This window comes from Antechinus flavipes, chromosome X (genome assembly GCF_016432865.1).
Source record: "Antechinus flavipes isolate AdamAnt ecotype Samford, QLD, Australia chromosome X, AdamAnt_v2, whole genome shotgun sequence".
In the NCBI taxonomy this organism is placed as follows: Eukaryota; Metazoa; Chordata; class Mammalia; order Dasyuromorphia; family Dasyuridae; genus Antechinus; species Antechinus flavipes.
In genome coordinates, this window is record NC_067404.1 from 47,845,455 (window position 1) to 47,859,096 (window position 13,642).

Below are 13,642 nucleotides of genomic sequence, written 5' to 3' on the forward strand. Positions count from 1 at the left end.
ACCTAGTAGAACCCTAGCTGCAGGGGTCTTTTTATAACAAATTAGTCACCTGCTAGAACCCAAGTTACATGGGTCTTTCTATACCAAATTAGTCACCTGCTAGAACCCTAGCTGCAGGTGTCTTTCTGTACCATAGGGGTCTTGTTCTAGGTAATAGCTATAGGGTTCCCTTTATAGCAAACTAATCACCTGCTAGAACCCTAGCTGCAGGAATCCTTGTGGACCATAATGGTCATATTCTAGGCCAGCATCTGCATGGTTTCATTTATAGCAAACTGGTCACATGCAAGATCCCCAGTTACAGGGGTCTTTCTCTGCCAAACTAGTCACCTGGTAGAACACTAGCTTCAGAGGTCTTTCTATACCAAATTAGTCACCTGCTAGAACCCAAGCTGCATGGGTCTTTCTATGCCAAATTAGTCACCTGGTCGAACCCTAGAAGCAGGGGTCTTTCTATACCAAATTAGTCACCTGGTAGAACCCTAGCTACAGGAGTCTTTCTATACCAAATTTGTCACCTGGTAGAACCCTAGCTGCAGGGGTCTTTCTCTGCCAAACTAGTCACCTGGTAGAACCCTAGCTGCAGGGGTCTTTCTATTCCAAATTGATCACCTGCTACAACCCTAGCTCAAGAGGTCTTTCTATACCAAATTAGTCACCTGGTAGAACCCTAGCTGCAGGGGTCTTTCTATTCCAAATTGATCACCTGCTACAACCCTAGCTCAAGAGGTCTTTCTATACCAAATTAGTCACCTGGTAGAACCCTAGCTGCAGGGGTCTTTTTATACCAAATTAGTCACCTACTAGAACCCAAGCTGCATGGGTCTTTCTATACCAAATTAGTCACCTGGCAGAACCCTAGAAGCAGGGGTCTTTCTATACCAAATTAGTCACCTGGTAGAACCCTAGCTATAGGGGTCTTTCTTTTTTTTTTTTTAATTTTTATTTAATAATTACTTTATATTGACACTCGTTTCTGTTCCAATTTTTTTCCCTCCCTCCCTCCACCCCCTCCCCTAGATGGCAAGCAGTCCTTTTTATGTTGGATATGTTGTAGTATATCCTAGATACAATATATGTTTGCAGAACCGAACCGTTCTCTTGTTGCACAGGGAGAATTGGATTCAGAAGGTATAAATAACCCGGGAAGAAAAACAAAAATGCAGATAGTTCACATTCGTTTCCCAGTGTTCTTTCTTTGGGTGTAGCTGCTTCTGTCCGTCATTTATCAATTGAAACTTAGGTCTCTTTGTCAAAGAAATCCACTTCCATCAAAATATGTCCTCATACAATATCGTTGTCGAAGTGTATAATGATCTCCTGGTTCTGCTCATTTCACTTAGCATCAGTTCATGTAAGTCTCGCCAGTCCTCTCTGTATTCATCCTGCTGGTCATTTCTTACAGAACAATAATATTCCATAACATTCATATACACAATTTACCCAGCCATTCTCCAATTGATGGGCATCCATTCATTTTCCAGTTTCTAGCCACTACAAACAGGGCTGCTACAAACATTTTGGCACATACCGGTCCCTTTCCCTTCTTTAGTATTTCTTTGGGATATAAGCCTAATAGAAACACTGCTGGATCAAAGGATATGCACAATTTGATAACTTTTTGGGCATAATTCCAGATTGCTCTCCAGAATGGTTGGATTCGTTCACAACTCCACCAACAATGCAATAGTGTCCCAGTTTTCCCGCATCCCCTTCAACATTCATCATTATTTTTTCCTGTCATCTTAGCCAATCTGACAGGTGTGTAGTGGTATCTCAGAGTTGTCTTAATTTGCATTTCTCTGATCAATAATGATTTGGAACAACCCTAGCTCCAGGGGTCTTTCTATACCAAATTTGTCACCTGGTAGAACCGTAGCTGCAGGGGTCTTTCTCTGCCAAACTAGTCACCTGGTAGAACCCTAGCTGTAGAGGTCTTTCTATACCAAATTAATCACCTGCTACAACCCTAGCTCAAGTGGTCTTTTTATACCAAATTAGTCACCTGCTAGAACCCTAGCTGCATGGCTCTTTCTATACCAAATTAGTCACCTGCTAGAACCCTAGCTGCAGGGGTCTTTCTATACCAAATTAGTCACCTGGTAGAACCCTAGCTGCAGGGGTCTTTCTCTGCCAAACTAGTCACCTGGTAGAACCCTAGCTGCAGGGCACCTTCTGTACCATAGTGGTAATATATTAGGCCAGCGTTGGCATGGTTCCCCCTATAACAAACTAGTCACCTACTAGACTCCTAGCTGCAGGGATCTTTCTGTACCATAGGGGTCCTGTTCTAGGCCAATAGCTGTAGGGTTCCCTTTATAGCAAACTAGTCACCTGCTAGAACCCTAGCTGCAGGAGTCCTTGTGGACCATAATGGTCATATTCTAGGGCAGCATCTGCATGGTTCCCTCTATAGCAAACTAGTCACATGCAAGATCCCCAGCTACAGGGGTCTTTCTCTGCCAAATTAGTCACCTGCTAGAACCCAAGCTGCATGGGTGTTTCTATACCAAATTAGTCACCTGGTAGAACCCTAGAAGCAGGGGTCTTTCTATACCAAATTAGTCACCTGGTAGAACCCTAGCTGCAGGGTTCTTTCTATAACAAATTAGTCACCTGGTAGAAGCCTAGCTGTAGAAGTCTTTCTATACCAAATTAATCACCTGCTACAAGCCTAGCTCAAGAGGTCTTTCTATACCAAAGTAGTCACCTGCTAGAACCCTAGCTGAAGGGGGCTTTCTGTACCATAGCGGTCCTGTTCTAGGCTAATAGCTATAGGGTTCCCTTTATAACAAATTAGTCACCTGCTAGAACCCTAGCTGCAGGAATCCTTGTGGACCATAATGGTCATATTCTAGGCCAGCATCTGCATGGTTTCCTTTATACCAAACTGGTCACATGCAAGATTCCCAGTTACAAGGGTCTTTCTCTGCCAAACTAGTCACCTGATACAACACTAGCTTCAGAGGTCTTTCTATACCAAATTAGTCACCTGCTAGAACCCAAGCTGCATGGCTCTTTCTATACCAAATTAGTCACCTGGTAGAACCCTAGCTGTAGAAGTCTTTCTATACCAAATTTGTCACCTGGTAGAACCGTAGCTGCAGGGGTCTTTCTCTGCCAAACTAGTCACCTGGTAGAACCCTAGCTGCAGGGTTCTTTCTATAACAAATTAGTCACCTGGTAGAAGCCTAGCTGTAGAAGTCTTTCTATACCAAATTAATCACCTGCTACAAGCCTAGCTCAAGAGGTCTTTCTATACCAAAGTAGTCACCTGCTAGAACCCTAGCTGAAGGGGGCTTTCTGTACCATAGTGGTCCTGTTCTAGGCTAATAGCTATAGGGTTCCCTTTATAACAAATTAGTCACCTGCTAGAACCCTAGCTGCAGGAATCCTTGTGGACCATAATGGTCTATTCTAGGCCAGCATCTGCATGGTTTCCTTTATACCAAACTGGTCACATGCAAGATTCCCAGTTACAAGGGTCTTTCTCTGCCAAACTAGTCACCTGATACAACACTAGCTTCAGAGGTCTTTCTATACCAAATTAGTCACCTGCTAGAACCCAAGCTGCATGGCTCTTTCTATACCAAATTTGTCACCTGGTAGAACCGTAGCTGCAGGGGTCTTTCTCTGCCAAACTAGTCACCTGGTAGAACCCTAGCTGTAGAGGTCTTTTGTTAGAGTTCAAATGTTGGAGTTTGTTCTTCTCAGGGCACAGCCGGTTTAGAGGCTTAGAGCCCTTCGGATGTCTCCAAATCCAAAGGTTCTGTCCTTCAGCCTCTGCCTCTGCTTTCTTCTGCCTCCAACAGAGATGGAAGATGTCTCTTATCTCCTTCTGGGGAGCCCAGCCACCAATTTGCTGCGGAGAGAGGGCTTCTGGCGTAGCTCCACTGAAATCCGTCAAAAGTGTTCTCTGCAGCAGAGTCGTTTCTCTCGAGTCTAGCGCGATCAGCCAGCCAAGAGGAAAAAAAATGTATTCTGGAATGGCTGTCTCGCCTTATATGTGAACCTTCTGAGAGAATGGGATTATGGGTTTTCTCCCATAGTGCTCTCTGGCCCAAAGAGCTTTAAGGTGTGGACTCCCTTGAGTAAAGGTGGGAACACAAGCCTTGTCTTGATTAGTTCTACTTAGTACCTTGTTTCAGGTTCTGGCCAAAACAACTTCTTGTAAGATTAGATCAACTCTAATTCCTTAGCAGTTAGTAAGGATTCCAACAGTCTTTCTATACCAAATTAGTCACCTGCTACAACCCTAGCTCAAGAGGTCTTTTTATACCAAATTAGTCACCTGGTAGAACCCTAGCTGCAGGGGTCTTTTTATACCAAATTAGTCACTTGCTAGAACCATAGCTGCAGGGGTCTTTCTGTACCATAGTGGTCCTGTTCTTGGCCAATAGCTGCATGGTTCCCTTTATAGCAAACTAGTCACCTGCTAGAACCCTAGCTGTAGGCGTACTTCTGTACCATAGTGGTAATATATTAGGCCAGCCTTGGCATAGTTCCCCCTATAGCAAACTAGTCACCTACTAGACTCGTAGCTGCAGCGGTCTTTCTGTACCATCGGTGTCCTGTTCTAGACCAATAGCTGTAGGGTTCCCTTTATAGCAAACTAGTCACATGCTAGAACCCTAGCTGCAGGAGTCCTTGTGGACCATATTGGTCATATTCTAGGCCAGCATCTGCATGGTTCCCTCTATAAAAACTAGTCACATGCAAGATCCCCAGGTGGAGGGGTCTTCCTATACTAAACCAGTCACCTGCTAGAACCCCAGCAGCAGGGTTCTTTCTCTGCCAAACTAGTCACCTGGTAGAACCTCAGCTGCAGGGTTCTTTCTCTGCCAAACTAGTCACCTGGTAGAATCTCAGCTGCAGGGTTCTTTCTCTGCCAAACTTGTTGCCTGGTAGAACCTCAGATGCAGGGTTCTTTCTCTGCCAAACTAGTCCCCTGGTAGAACCTCTGCTGCAGGGTTCTTTCTCTGCCAAACTAGTCACCTGGTAGTACCCTAGCTTCAGAGGTCTTTCTATACCAATTTAGTTACCTGGTAGAACACGAGCTACATGGGTCTTTCTTTACCAAACTAGTCACCTGCTAGTATCCTTGCTGCCGGGGTCTTTCTGTACCATAGTGGTCATATTCTAGGCCACCATCTGAATCGTTCCCTTTTTTGCAAACTAGTCACCTGCTAGAACCCTAGTTGCAGGAGTCCTTGTGGACCATAATGGTCATATTCTAGGCCAGCATCTGCATGGTTCCCTCTATAGCAAACTAGTCACATGCAAGATCCCCAGCTGCAGAGGTCTTTCTCTGGCAATCTAGTCACCTGGTAGAACCCTAGCTTCAGAGGTCTTTCTATACCAAATTAGTCACCTGGTACAACACTAGCTGCAGGGGTCTTTCTATACCAAATTAGTCAGCTGGTAGAACCCTAGATGCAGGGGTCTTTCTATACCAAATTTGTCACCTGGTAGAACCCTAGCTGCAGGGGTCTTTCTATACCAAATTTGTCACCTGGTAGAACCCTAGCTGCAGGGGTCTTTCTCTGCCAAACTAGTCACCTGGTAGAACCCTAGCTGCAGGGGTCTTTCTATACCAATCACCTGGTAGAACCCTAGCTGCAGGGGTCTTTTTATACCAAATTAGTCACCTGGTAGAACCCTAGCTGCAGGGGTCTTTCTGTACCATAGGTGTCCTGTTCTAGGCTAATAGCTTTAGGGTTCCCTTTATAGCAAACTAGTCACCTGCTAGAACCCTAGCTGCAGGAATCCTTGTGGACCATAATGGTCATATTCTAGGGCAGCATCTGCATGGTTCCCTCTATAGCAAAATAGTCACATGCAAGATCCCCAGCTGCAGGGGTCGTTCTCTGCCAAACTAGTCACCTGATAGAACACTAGCTTCAGAGGTCTTTCTATACCAAATTAGTCACCTGCTACAACCCTAGCTCCAGTGGTCTTTCTATACCAATTTAGTCACCTGTTAGAACCCTAGCTGCAGGGGTCTTTCTGTACCATAGGGGTCCTGTTCTAGGCTAATAGCTATAGGGTTCCCTTTATAGCAAACTAGTCACCTGCTAGAACCCTAGTTGCAGGAATCCTTGTGGACCATAATGGTTATATTCTAGGCCAGCATCTGCATGGTTTCCTTTATAGCAAACTGGTCACATGCAAGATCCCCAGTTACAGGGGTCTTCCTCTGCCAAACTAGTCATCTGGTAGAACCCTAGCTGCAGGGGTCTTTCTATACCAAATTAGTCACCTGTTAGAACCCTAGCTCCAGGGGTCTTTCTATACCAAATTAGTCAGCTGGTAGAACCCTAGCTGCAGGGGTCTTTCTGTACCATAGGGGTCCTGTTCTAGGTAATAGCTATAGGGTTCCCTTTATAGCAAACTAGTCACCTGCTAGACCTCTAGCTGTAGGAGTCCTTGTGGACCATAATGGTCATATTCTAGGGCAGCATCTGCATGGTTTCCTTTATACCAAACTGGTCACATGCAAGATCCCCAGTTACAGGGGTCTTTCTCTGCCAAACTAGTCACCTGGTAGAACACTAGCTGCAGGGGTCTTTCTATACCAAATTAGTCACCTGGTAGAACCCTAGCTACATGGGTCTTTCTTTACCAAACTAGTCCCCTGCTAGTATCCTAGCTGCAGGGGTCTTTCTGTACCATAGGGGTCCTGTTCGAGGCAAATTGCTGTAGGGTTCCCTTTATAGCAAACTAGTTACCTGCTAAACCCCTAGCTGTAGGTGTCTTTCTGTATCACAGTCGTGACTTGATTGGCCCTTATTTCCAGCAGCCTTTCTCTACCATACCATTCAAATTGTTGGCCCGTACCTCTAGGACCATTTCTGTGTCATATTAGTCACTTTCTTTACTTTAAACTAAAACCCCTGGTCCCCTTCTTAGACCTCAGTTTCTTTATCTGTAAAATGATGGCTTTGAATTAAATGCTTCTTAAACCTCAATCTACATCTAGTCTAAACCAAGGGCTCAGAGAAAATCCCAAGCTCACTTCAAGTTTTGATCTTGAGAAGGCCTCAGTAGCTTTGAGGTGAATTTTGCTGTTGGTGTTTTTTCATAAGATAGAGGTTATTTTGTCTGTGTTTTGTAATACTCTTTCTTTATATTTATTTTCATTATGTTTTTTTTTTCTGTTTACTACGTACTAGTCACAATCTAGACCCTGTGCTCCTGGGGTCTTTCTGTACGGTACCAGGTCGCATGCTCAGCCTGTAGCTCCTTAGGCCCACACCTAGAAGCTAGGCTCTTTGGTTGCCTAGAACATCCTAGAATAGATAGTCCATATTAAACAAAAACCTTTCTTGATTTCCTTCACTATGTATTTATTGTTTCCTCCCCTCTCCCTCACCACATAACCTCTTTGGGAGCCAAGATTTTTTTTTTAATTTAGCATTCCCAACATATCATGGGTAGCTTGTACATAATAAGTGCTTTGAGCAATACTTGTTGAACATGAGCTATATTCCCTTATTTTTTCTTTCCCCTGATTTTTTCCTTTTTTCTGATTTTTCTCTTTCAACATGATTTATAAAGAAATATATCTTAATAACGTTAATATACATACATGACCAGAAAAAATAAAACAATTAATAAAAAAATATTTTTTAAGAAGAAATGTTTGTTGCACCAACCTTATGAGCAATGTAGTGATCTAAAACAGTTCAGAGAGGCTCATGATGGAAAATGCCCTGCACACCCAGAGAAAGAACTAAGGAGTCTGAATGCGAATCGAAGCAAACAATTTTCATTTTTTTCCCCTTTGCATCATTTTCCCCCTTTGTTCTGCTTCTTTCGCAACATTACTCGTGCAAAAATATCTCCAGTATGAATGTTCATGTATAACCTGTATCAGATTGTTTTCTGTCTTGGGTGTGGTCAGAAGGAAGGGAGAGAGAAAGAAAATGAAATTCTAAATCTTACAAAAATGAATGTCCAATACTCATTTTACTTGTAACTAGAAAGAACAAAATACTATTAAGTGGGAAACAAAAAGAAGAAGGGTGAAAAAAAGAAATTGTTTTTGATATTAACACAATGACCAAACTGTAAAACCCTAAGTGAGACCTGTCAGCTCTCTATCCCTAGTATTTTCTTTTATGGTATCATTTTTACACTAACCTCCCTTGGCGTTCAGTGAGAGGAGAAAACGAAACAGACCAAAACAAAAAGATCACCTCTACATACTACTATAAAAACTTAGCTCATTGTTCTGGAAATCTAGCTCATCAATCAGCCAGTATTTATTAAGTGCCTCTTATGTACAAGTCACTCTTCAAGTATCTGTCTCCAGGACATAGATTGAAGCTCATACATTTCTTTTCATAGTTTAGAAATTATTTCCTCAAAATCCAGTAAGGCCATACAAAAGAATAAGAGACTGACAAAATAGAATAGATTAGTCTTTCAGGGTGATTTTCATTATTCTTGATAACCTTGACTCAAGGAAGTTTTGGTTGTTTTGAGGTTAATTCCTTTAGTTAGGAACAAATATTTCACCATCTTATTAATGGAAGTATGGATTTGTGTTATTTGACATGATCAGTCACCACAGAGATCTCTCTGGCCCATATTTTGTCATGTGTTCAAATGCAATGGAAAAGCCAACCCTTTTTTAAAAAAAATTAATGTACTTATACATTTAATATTGACCATTGATACAGCTATTTAAATTTCCCACATATACTATAAGATTTTGAAATTTTTCTATAAGTTTATCAAATGGACATTTTTTTGTTCCCATTTTTTGGCAGCTAGATGATGCATTGGATAGAACACTAGTTCTAGAGTCAGGAGGACCTGTGTTCAAATTTGATCTCAGACACTTAACACTTACTACTAGCAGTGTGACCCTGGGCAAGTTTCTTAACCCCAATTGCCTCTCAAAAACAAACACAAAACAATAAAAAGCTATCTGTTTTTATTTCAACTCACAGAAATATGACTTTTTAAGTCACCTTTAAATTTCTGCAATTTCATCTAGATATCTGATTAATATGAATTCTTCTTCTAAGTTTGGCTTTTGTTTTGCTTTGTGCTATTTAATCAAAGGTCTTTCCTGATTTCTTTATGTTCCTCACAATTTTAGCCTGAATTTTGCTACAGATGTGTTTGACCATTCTCTTATTTTTGGATATTTGGGTTGTTTTCAGATTTCAGCTTGGGTTTTGGACTTATAATATTGTTTTGAATGCCTGGGAATTCATAGTTCTTCTTTGTTGGTTTTGATTAGTCTTCGGAGATGCTCTATGTGTGCTGAAATCACTAGATCAAAGTTAGGGATATTTTTTAAACTTGGACTGCATGCTGCTTCCTTGTTCCCCCAAAAGAGTACAAAAATATGTGTTGCTGGCAGCCATTAGGGAGGGCACATAGCAATGTGAATGGATATTAACTGTGAACCCAGAGGTCCTGGGTTCAAAATTTGCCTCCTATGCTTACTACCTGGCTGACTTTGGGCTTCAGGTTCCTCACCATTAAATAAGATAGATTAGATTACCTAGTCTCCTAAGGCCCATTTTAGCCGTAGGTCTATAAATATAATGATTGTACCTAATTTATCACAACTGCTCCAGTGTTGTTTCATCTCTTTTTTTTTTCTGTTTCATCTCTTTTAATGATTATTCTCATTTGCTAATTCTAGATAATACCTCTTGGTCAGCTTAGTTTGTTTGCCCTTACTTTTTAATTTTTAGTAATGTTTAGAATTGATTATGATTATGATTGATTTTGATTATGATTATAAATGAGTTTTTCTTGTATTTTGAAAGCTGTCTTTTCATAACTTTTACCTCCTGTACTGCAAGCTCTCACTGCTGCTGTTTAACAGTTCTTTATGTAGTCATGATGTCAAGTTTTTACATTCAGGTTTGCCATAAATATTTTCCATAATCTCTTGGTTTTTTTTGAATCATATTATTTTTCTTGCAATGACTTTTTTCAATATTACATGTAATTAAGCAAATCTATCTTGTGTCTAATCTTTTGGGGAGATTAATCTCCCTTCTGCAATCGAGATTAATAATAACACTAATAATGATGATAATGATATCTATATAATAATTATACTGTGCCAGGCACAGAGTTATTATCTCATCTGATTATATCATTTGATTCCCATAACAAACCTGGGAGATATGTGCCATTATGATTCCTGTTTCATTGATCAGGAAACTGAGGCAGAGTTTAAGTGACTTTCCCAGAGTGACATAGCTACTAAGTGTCTAAGGTTAGACATTATTTGGTAGTCTATATTTTATAGTTTAAAGAAAATAGATCTATTTAGAGACAGCATATGAGAGCCGGGAGTCTAGAGCAAAGAACTGGGAATTGTGGGGATGCCTATAAGTTGGAGAATGGCCGAACACACTGTGGTACAAGATTGCCATAAGAAGTGTTGTGCTCAGTGATCTTAGAAGACACAGATAGCCTTGAATGGAATCATCACGATTGAAATGAGCAGAACCAAGAAAATGTTACATGCCATAGCAGCAGTAGTGTTTTAAGAACAACTTTAAACAATTAAGTCATTTTGAGTATTATAAATACCCAAATTAACTACGTTACCTATAATGAAAAATGCTATCTGTGTCCAGAGAATAAATTGATAAATAGAAGTATGTGTAAAATGATTTTTACAGATACTTTCATACATACACATATTTTTGGTTAATGATAACTATATCCAGGGCCAGGGGAGGGAAGAAAAAAAGCAAGGGGGGAGAAGAAATTTACATGTTAACTTCATTATATATTTTAAAGGAATGGCAAGTTAATAAGTTTACAGTTTCATGTAATTTTAAAAATTAGAGTAGGCTGTGGAAATGATTTTTTTATTCCAGAAATTAAAAGTAAACAGTAAAAAAACCCAAAATGACAAATTTATGAATTTTTTTAAATGGCTTTAGAAGTAAATATAAATTGGAGAAACACACATTAAACCAAGAGGAACAAAGAAAGAAACAGAGGAAAATCACTAATAAGAGTGATAAAAAGATGTGGAGAGGAGTGGGCAGCACATGAACCTCACTATCATCTGAATCAGATATAAGGAGATTTCATTGGTGTACACACAGGCACACAGATCTATTTAGAAATACTTCTAATGTAAAGGAGGGAGGTCAGGAGAAGAGAAATAAAATCAAAACGACTTGAGTTCAGGTAAGGATTCAGACACTTACTAGCTAGATGACAGAACAAATCACATAAGCTTTGTCTTGCCTCAATATTTCTTCACCTCTAAAGTAGTTATAATTATAGCACCTCCATTTAAGGGTTGTTGTGGAGATCAAGTGAGGCAGTATTTATAAAAGTGCTTAGTACCATGCCTGGGATATAGGTGATGCTGTAAAAATCCTTATTCTCTCCCTTCTTCCCACCATTTGACTGGATTTCACTGACATGGACGGTGTGAGATGTGGGTGTAATTTCTTTTCCAAATTACCAACAATTTTTCCCCCAAGTACAATTGTCATATGATGAAACCTTTCCCTGATTTTAAATATTTTTATCAAGGTTCATCAAACATTAATCGTTTGTATACATTACTTCAGATGGCTGATTTCATTCCTTTCCTCTACTTTGATGTGACTTTCCATCACATAAAGCTCTTTTTTATTTTCACTATTACATTAAATATTTAAATTAATTTGTAGAGTATTATCATTTATACAATTACTGATCTGAGTAGCCCATAAACATATAATTATTAAGTTAATGTTTGTAAAACACATAGTTTTACCTGGTACACAGTAGGAGCTTAATAAATGCTTATTCCCCTTTCTCTCCCATTATTTAGAACTTTTTTTTTAAATTTCAGGTATTGTAATTTAATAACTGTAATCCAATAAATATAATCCAATATTGCTAGTAGATTAGTTCTCAGATATTTGATTTTTTTCTGTAAATGAGGTTTCTTTTTATATATTTTCCTGATTTTTATCGGTAGTAAATAAGAAAGCAATTTTTTTTGTGGATTTAACCTTGTATCCAGGACCATTGCTAAATTAGTCTTATTTATCCTTTAATTTTTGGTTCAAGATGTTTTATTTTATAGCTATATTATCATAGCATCCCCAAGTTGTATTATTTTGACCTCTCCATTTCCAGTGTTAATCCCTCCAATTTTTTTCTATCTTTTTTGTGATTGCTTAAATTTTCCAACGTGTGTCAAATAAAAGCAGTAGCAGAAGGCATACCAGTTTTGTACATATTTATTTTTAGTTGGTAATACCTATTTTTCCCCATTGTATATTGTATTAGTTCTTGGATAAAGAATAATACTTTTTATTGTTTTAAGAAAAAAATTGCCTAGATCTATTCATTTTATGCTTTTTTTTAAAAATCATAAATTGTTGGATTTTTATCAGAGGTTTTTTCCTACATTTACTGATGTAATCATGGGTATTTTAAAGACTTTTGCTGGATAAGGGAGCTGTGTGCTTTGTTATGTTAATAGCTTTTCTGATGTTGAACTAACCCTGCATCCCTGGTATAAACCCTGCTTGGTCATGATAATAAGTACTTGCTGAGTTGAATTGAATTGAATAATGAATAATTTCCATAAAGATATTGTCATTACCGATTGGCTAATATTTTATTTAGCATAGTTTTGTCTCTATTGATTAGGGAAATTGATCTGTACTTTTCATTAGTAGTGCTATCTTTATTGGGTTTTAAGATCAGTACCCCATGATTTTTTGCTCTATAAATCAGGGTTGGGTAGGACCTGGATTTGAAACTGGTGATGGAAGCATGGATTTTTTCCCCCCTGTGCTCTGGAACTGTATGTTTTTGGAAGAGTCCAGCCTATAACATCATCTCCCAGGTGGCTTTTGTCATACTCAAGGGGTAGGAGGAGTCAGAGAATGGCTAAGAAATAGGGGGGCTTCCAAGAGAATCAAGGGGAACCCATGGGGTTCTTTCTGCTTCTGTGGAGTTCCTGAAATTTTCCTGGAGCTCGGTCAGAGGTGGGAAGTGAGATGAGATCATAGGACCTCCAAAACATCGAGACTATTACCCAGCTTGTTCACTCTGGGAGTAGTGATGGGGATACAGCTTTTTCTATTCTCCCAGTGATTTCTTTAAATGTATTTGCTTTTTCTTATTTTTTCTTTTCCTCAGTTTTAAAAAGAATTTCTGCATGTGTGTGTGTGTGTGTGTGTATGTCTTTGTGTGTGAGTATGTGTGAGTGTGTGAGTGTGTGTGAGTGTGTGTGTGTATAATGAAAAGTGAGTTGGGCTTCATTTCTAAATTAGTAAGGGGATTTAGGCAGAGGCAACTGTCCTGGCTGTTCCACCATCTTATAGAAAGTCCTTAAATCAATCTTTTTTTCTTCCCCATCTTCATACACACTATACTCACCCGGTTTCTATTCTCTCTACGTGACAAACAAGAAGCCTGTTTGTCTAGGGAACAAACCTTGGAAATGCACAGGAATGACAAAGGAGTAATATGTCCCTTACATCAAAGACCTGCCTGACAGTAGTCAGATAATCTGTATTCCATCTGGGGAAAAGGCAAGAGAGCTGGCAGTATTTGACTATGCTTGTCTTCTTTCCTCCTCCCTTTCCTTCCAATTTCTCTCTCTCTCTCTCTCTCTCTCCTCTCTCTCTCTCTCTCT